The sequence below is a fragment of the Grampus griseus genome, assembly GCF_964374135.1.
Source record: "Grampus griseus genome assembly, chromosome: 3".
In the NCBI taxonomy this organism is placed as follows: Eukaryota; Metazoa; Chordata; class Mammalia; order Artiodactyla; family Delphinidae; genus Grampus; species Grampus griseus.
Genome location: NC_139019.1, coordinates 162,496,367 through 162,504,083, shown reverse-complemented (window position 1 = coordinate 162,504,083; position 7,717 = coordinate 162,496,367).

Sequence of the window (7,717 nt, the reverse complement as noted above, 5' to 3'; positions counted from 1 at the left end):
CTCTTCCCGCTTGCGTCTCCCTCCCTCCCACCCTCCCTATCCCACCCCTCCAGGCGGTCACAAAGCACCGAGCTGATCTCCCTGTGCTATGCGGCTGCTTCCCACTAGCTAACTACCTTACTTTTGGTAGTGTATATATGTCCATGCCTCTTTATCGCTTTGTCACCGTTTACCCTTCCCCCTCCCCATAGCCTCAAGTCCATTCTCTAGTACGTCTGTGTCTTTATTCCTGTTTCACCCCTAGGTTTTTCATGACATTTTTTTTTTAATTCCATATATATGTGTTAGCATACGGTATTTGTCTCTCTCTTTCTGACTTACTTCACTCTGTATGACAGACTCTAGGTCTATCCACCTCATTACAAATAGCTCAATTTCGTCTCTTTTTATGGCTGAGTAATATTCCATTGTATATATGTGCCACATCTTCTTTATCCATTCATCCGATGATGGACACTTAGGTTGTTTCCATCTCTGGGCTATTGTAAATAGAGCTGCAATGAACATTTTGGTACATGACTCTTTTTGAATTATGGTTTTCTCAGGGTATATGCCCAGTAGTGGGATTGCTGGGTCATATGGTAGTTCTATTTGTAGCTTTTTAAGGAACCTCCATACTGTTCTCCACAGTGGCTGTATCAATTTACATTCCCACCAACAGTGTAAGAGGGTTCCCTTTTCTCCACACCCTCTCCAGCATTTATTGTTTCTAGATTTTTTGATGATTGCCATTCTGACTGGTGTGAGATGATATCTCATTGTAGTTTTGAGTTGCATTTCTCTAATGATTAGTGATGTTGAGCATTCTTTCATGTGTTTGTTGGCACTCTGTATATCTTCCTTGGAGAAATGTCTATTTAGGTCTTCTGCCCATTTTTGGATTGGGTTGTTTGTTTTTTTGTTATTAAGCTGCATGAGCTGCTTATAAATTTTGGAGATTAATCCTTTGTCCGTTGTTTCATTTGCAAATATTTTCTCCCATTCTGAGGGTTGTCTTTTGGTCTTCTTTATGGTTTCCTTTGCTGCGCAAAAGCTTTTAAGTTTCATTAGGTCCCATTTGTTTATTTTTGTTTTTATTTCCATTTCTCTAGGAGGTGGGTCAAAAAGGATCTTGCTGTGATTTATGTCATAGAGTGTTCTGCCTATGTTTTCCTCTAAGAGTTTTATAGTGTCTGACCTCACATTTAGGTCTTTAATCCGTTTTGAGTTTATTTTTGTGTATGGTGTTAGGGAGTGTTCTAATTTCATTCTTTTACGTGTAGCTGGGAGATCAGCTCTTTTGTGACCACCTAGAGGTGTGGGATAGGGAGGGTGGGAGGGAGATGCAAGAGGGAGGGGATATGGGCATATATGTATACATATAGCTGATTCACTTTGTTATACAGCAGAAACTAACACACCATTGTAAAGCAATTATACTCCAAAAAAGATGTTAAAAAAAAAAAAAAACCAACCTCCTGTTTGCTCTCCAAATGGAAGTAACAAGAGAAACAGGGTAAATAGGCAGGCTTTGTCTCCTGTGGACGCCTTAAGATAACAGTCATGGCAGGAACAGAGAGGGGCTGAACCTTGTTTGAGGAAAAGGTCAAGAGGTCATACATTTCCCATCCTTGGGGCAAGGGAAACATTGCACATGTGCAGAAAGGCTCCTTGGGGGTCAAAAAGGAGGAGGCACCACCCATAATACGTGATGCTAAGGCTGTCCCATAGGCCTCTGGGCTGAAATCCATCGTGAAAAAAAGGTGCGCACACATGTTAGGGAGGGTCCTAGGGCTGGTCAGGTGTGGAAAAAGAAACCAGATAATCGGCCAAAGGTAAAGACCCGGAAGAACTGCCCTATATGAATGACTTAACCACCTCTTTACTGCACCCCTCCTCCTCCTTAGAGAGAACCCCACACCCTTTCTCTCTGGGTGTGCATCTGCCTTGCTTCTATCTTAACTAAACAAACTGTTTCTCTGTGTGCTCTCCCACTTGTTGTGCTGTGTCTCTAATAATAAACTTTGCACCTGTTTTTACAGTTTTTGCCTCTGTGAGAAATGCATTTTTCACTGGGTGCAAGAGCCAGGGGGTATGGTGGCTAGGATTCCTGGTTTTCATCCAGGCTACCCAGGTTCCATTCCTGGACAGGGAATTAAGATCTTGCTTCACGCCACCACTCACTGCTGCCTCTCTGAGATCAGACCGAGAAGATGGCAGACTAGTGTCTCAAAATAACCATCCTATTGGGGTCTGGATGTCAGTTTCTTTTATAGAATCAGAGAGGGAAGTAAAGTGAAAAGGCAGAATAGAGAGGGAGAGGTAGAGAGGAAGTAAAGTAAAAAGGGCAAATATCTGGGATGGCCAGACTTGGGGAGGGGGATGTGTTAATTTCTTCTTTCTTGAAGCCATTCACAGGTGGGTAGGGTTCCCTGAGGCAGGCCATCATGTGTGATTATAATAACAAAAGCAACGAAAAGCAAAGACTAAAGTCAAAGAAACAGATCCAACACATAGTCAAAATTGGCTGTTACGGTTTCAGTATCAGGGTAACACTGGCCTTGTAAAATGAGTTTTACAATGTTCCCTCCTCTTCTATTTTTTGGAAGAGTTGGAGAAGAATTGGCATTCATTCTTCTTTAAATGTTTGGTAGAATTCACCAGTGAAGCCGTCTGGTCCTGGACTTTTGTTCGTTGGGAGGTTTTGGTTACAGATTCAATCTTTTTACTAGTAATCAGTCTATTCAGATTTTCTGTTTCTTCATGATTCAGTCATATTAGGTTGTCTGTTTCTAGGAATTTATCCATTTCTTCTGGATTGTCCAATTAGTTTGTGTATAACTGTTTATAGTATGCTCTTTTTTTTTTTTTTTGCGGTACGCGGGCCTCTCACTGTTGTGGCCTCTCCCGCTGCGGAGCACAGGCTCCTGATGCGCAGGCTCAGCGGCCATGGCTCACGGGCCCAGCCGCTCCGCGGCATGTGGGATCCTCCCGGACCGGGGCACGAACCCGTGTCCCCTGCATCGGCAGGCGGACTCTCAACCACTGCGCCACCAGGGAAGCCCAGGATGTGTTTTTTGACTTGGAAGGATATTCACTCCCCGTCACGGGCAGGGTCTGAGGGAGTGGATGAGTCCAGCTCAGACTCAACCTCCTGTAGCGTTGCTGTCAGGCAGCTCTGAGCTTCATCTGCCCAGGGAACTGGGAGGGCGGCTTATTCGGAGGCTCCTTTCACTCATAACTAGGACGGGCCTAAGTCCCTGCTCCCAAGGGCGCTGTTAGGCTCCCATGAGAGGAGGTTTGCCACGTGCTGAGAGCTAAGGGCTCAGGGTAGGGCTGTCTCCTTCCCAGCCTCGCGATCCTGCCCAGCCCCCCACTCCAGGCTCACTTTCTCATGACCGTCCATTATGTAGTCCAGCAGCAGCAGGTGACTGAGGAAGGTGTTGAGGAAAGGGACGACACTCTGCCATCGGGATAGGAATGGTGATGAGCCCCCCCTCTCAGGGGCCATCTGAAGGTCCCCTGAAACCCCTCACTCTCAGCTTCCTATCCCACCCCCAGACCCCACACGGAGTAACCCAGGACTCTTAGCAGCCTCCTCCGAACCCCCTCCCTTCCCCTTCAGGAGCACCAAACTTCCTCCAGTCACCTCCTGGGGCTGGCATTTGGCAAATCCCAGGTTCTGTGGTCCCTGGCCCATCCCTCCCCAAATCCCTCCTCCTGGTCACTTCCACTGCAGTCAATTCAGGTCCTGTGGTACCGGGGGCAGGTCTGCAGATGGAAAGCGCCCCTCTCCCGGTGGATGCCTCCAGCTGGGAGGGAGGAGCACCCTCTGCTCGGACCCCTGGGCCCCTCCTCCGCAGGCAATCTCACCTGCTGCTGCTGTGTCTCCTGAGCTCCCTGGAGGTCCACCTCCACAGTGGCCAACAAGGAGGTTGCCTCCTGCAGGGTCGAGGACAGTGTCATTGTGGCCATACTACCCTCCCACATTTCCCCCCAGGGCTCCTGATCTCAACCCCTGGACATGTGGCCTGAGTGACCTGGTACCTCTGCTGCCCCAACCTCCAGTGAGCTCTGATTCTAGAACAATCCCAGCTCTAACACTCACTTGTGTGTGACCTTGGCTGTGTGACCTGGCCACCCTGAGCCTCTATCCTCATCTGGACCGTGTGAGAACTCTGCCGGCGTCCCTGGGTCTCCTGAGCGCTCAGTGTCCTGTGACTGTCATCACTGCCCTCACCCGTCCAGGTGGAGCCATCACAAAGCTCCACACATTCTCTTCCTCCCTTGATCCTACTCACTGAACCTCCTTGTGCAGCCTAAGTACAGAATCATCTCTCTCCAGATCTCCCCGGTTTAAGGGACTGAGGCCCTCAGAGGTGAGTGACTTACAGAGGGGTCCACAGAGGAGAGGCCACTACCCCTCCCAGCCATAGGCCCTGTCCTGGATGCCTTCACCCCACCCCCGGCTCCACCACTGACCACAGTCCTAACCTCTGGACTAATGAGTGTCCAGGCTCCCAGCAAGGAGCTGAGCCATGGAGGAAAATTAACAGGGTATATTGGGGGGCCTGGTTGAGAGGCTCCTGACTGTCCTAGCCTCCTGTCCTCTGACCCTAGGCTGACCCGAGGCCATGCTAAAGCCTCACTTCCCTAAGAACCCCTCATGACATTCCCTTGCACAGAAATCCTTTTTCAGGTACTCAGAAAGGGGACCCTTGAGGTGCTCTGACTGACAGGGCAGTGGGCGATCAGAGCACTAACTTCCACCTTTTTTTTTTTTTTTTAAACACTACACTTTCAAGATTAAGGATTCCATTTACTTACAAATAGGAACCCTGAAACACCTACGACTCCAGACCTCCCGGCCAGAAGCAGGAAAATGCTTTTTTATTTATTTATTTTTGGCTGCGTTGGGTCTTCATTGCTGCCCGCGGGCTTTCTCTAGTTGCAGCGAGCGGGGGCTGCTCTTCCTTGCAGTGTGCGGGCTTTTCATTGCGGTGGCCTCTCTTGTTGTGGAGCACGGGCTCTAGGTGCGCGGGCTTCAATAGTTGTGGCGCGTGGGCTCAGTAGTTTTGGCTTGTGGGCTCTAGAGCGCAGTCTCAGTAGTTGTGGCACACGGGCTTAGTTGCTCCGCGGCATGTGGGATCTTCCCAGACCAGGGCTCGAACCCGTGTCCCCTGTATTGGCAGGCGGATTCTTAACCACTGCACCACCAGGGAAGCCCATAACTTCCACCTTTTTTGTGGCAACTTCTGAAGTCCAGTCAGGAAGGATCCATTAGGAATCTATCAGTTCCTCAGATACTTCTCATCACCATCTGGGGCAACTATCATTGCTAAAAAGGCATCAGGCAAGAATCCCTCTGGGATCGATTAGCAGTGACTCTGTAGGACAGAGTGGGGAGTTTCAGAAAGCACACATAATCTGTCTTAGGCTGGGCAGCGCCCCCCGCCCCCGTCCCCCTGGTCCCTGGGATTCTCGCTGTGTCCATCCCTGTTGCAGCCAGGGTCCCCTTCTTCTGCGAGGTACAGTGAAGACAGAAGGAGCAGCAGCGGCCTGGCTTAGTGAGGACAGTCTGGGCTAGTTTAGGAAGAAAGGACCCCCACCTGCACCGTCCACCCAACAGCCTGTAGGAAGATGAGTGGCAGCTGATGGACCAGCAAGGAATCCAGAGAACTACTAATTCTACCAGCTTCTCACCCTCCTGAAACAGTCCAGCCAACACTGCTACATCCCATGACCAAGGCCTCCTGCCCCAGACTGCCCCCACCTGCCTGTAGAGCTCACACATCCCTCTTCCTGTCAACCTGGACAAGACAGACTGAATTTCTCGGAGAACTTTTTGTGATAAGCTACCCACACCACATCCTGCCTGGTCCCCCTTCCTTCCAGATCTACAGCCTCCACGTCACCTCAATGATCGTCCTGTTCAGCAGTTTGTTTTTCCGGCATAACTTTTCAAATTGTTGGGAGCTCTTCCTGAGGGGATGGGAAAGAAGGAAGAAAACAGGGGAATAATGTGCAGGGATTTGAGAGCAAATCCTTTATGAGTACCTGGAAAATTAACAGGCCTCATGAGGGTATCCCTTGCGTCGTCTGGGCCCAGAGGTCTCTGTGGGACTGGGGAGGAGGCTGTCTCCTGGGGCCTTTGTTCCGTTCACTCCTGAGCAGATCTGTTTTGACCGGTGTTGGTTTCAGTTGGATAGAGAGTTCTGTCGCTGTCACTTGAAAATCTCCCATTGGTTCAAATCTCCCATTTGGTTCAATGCAGGATCTGACATTTAAAGATCCTAATTTTTTAAGCAGAACCACAGGCCTCAGGTCCTAGAGAGACTCAAGAGTCCCAGCAACCAGGTGGCTTCCTGTCCCCAGGGTCCACTGTCTCCCAGGAGCTCCCAGCTGACGGAGGGGACACAGCCAGCAACATGGCGGGTAGTGTCTTGTCTACTCTGGTGCTCAGATGGAAAGCAGCCTACTCACCTGGAAACCTGTCCCCATGTCTTTCTGAGGTGCTTTAATGGAGGCCTCTGCAGAGCCAAAATGATGGCTTGTAGAGAGGAGTAATTCCTCAGGCCTCTGCACACTTGGGGAAGGAAGGGAATGGTCAGTGAGGAGAGAGCTGGAACCCCGCTCCTCTGGCTTCTGTCCCCGAGAAAGATGCCCAGTGGCCCTGGGGAGGGTGCACCTGGGACCCGAGGGTTTTAGCTCAACCCAAGGAGGAAGTGAGCAGCCCATCACTGGGAGCTGAATGTCAAGGTCAGTGTGCCCCTGGCAGGAGGGGCCTAGGGACTGTGTAGGAACTCAGACCCCAGACTTCAATCCTGAGAGCTGAGAAAGGAGAAGGGGCAGTGCCCATGGCTCCAGAGAGTGCTCCCTGGGCCCTCCTACAGCATACCTTGGCCACCTGGATCCAGAATTCCACCACCTCGGCCCTGTTCTGGGCTGTCATAATTGGGTTCCCGAGGTAGGTGGTGGTGATAAAGTTGACCACCTTTTGGAAGTGGGTGACGGTGTTGTGGACAGTGGGCACCAGGTGCTCATGGCCCCTTTTGGTCCCCTGGGACCAGATGGAGCCCAGGCAGTGATGGGGCACCACCTTCTTGAACAGCTCCTGGGGAGGATGAAGAGTGTCACTCAGCCTCCACACCACAGCTAGCATCTGCAGTTCCTCACGGTTCTACACCGGGGTCTCTGGTCAGAGCTGGAGCTCAGGAAGCTGAGGACGTGACCTGAAGCTTCTTGGAGTCCCTGGGTTTGTTTATGTCCAATGAAGATGCCCAGCACAGGATGACACAGAACACAGTACTGGGGAGGGGGGAGTGGCATTTGCATCCAGCCCAGCTTCACTTCTTCCAAGCACCAGAAACATGACTCACACCTGCCCATCTCAAGGGGCATCTTCCACTCATTCTGATCACCCCTTGGGTCTGACTCCCCATTCAGATGCACATTCTCCCATGGCTGCTACAACCAGGGTCTTTGTCTCCCATAAGACAAGTACACACCAGGTGCCTAATGAATGCTGAGGCTGTTGAGGCCTCCTGGGCAAATGGATGATTGATCCCAGGACCTGGAAGCACTTCGGTGAGCTCACCTCCCACCCTTAAAGGACCAGCCCCACCCAACGTACTATCCGTTCTTCCTCATTAATCTGCAAAGCCACCCTGTGCAGCAGGCTCTCTCAGTGTCCACCTCTACTGTCCACATTGGACAACGAAGATTTGGGGATTAAGAA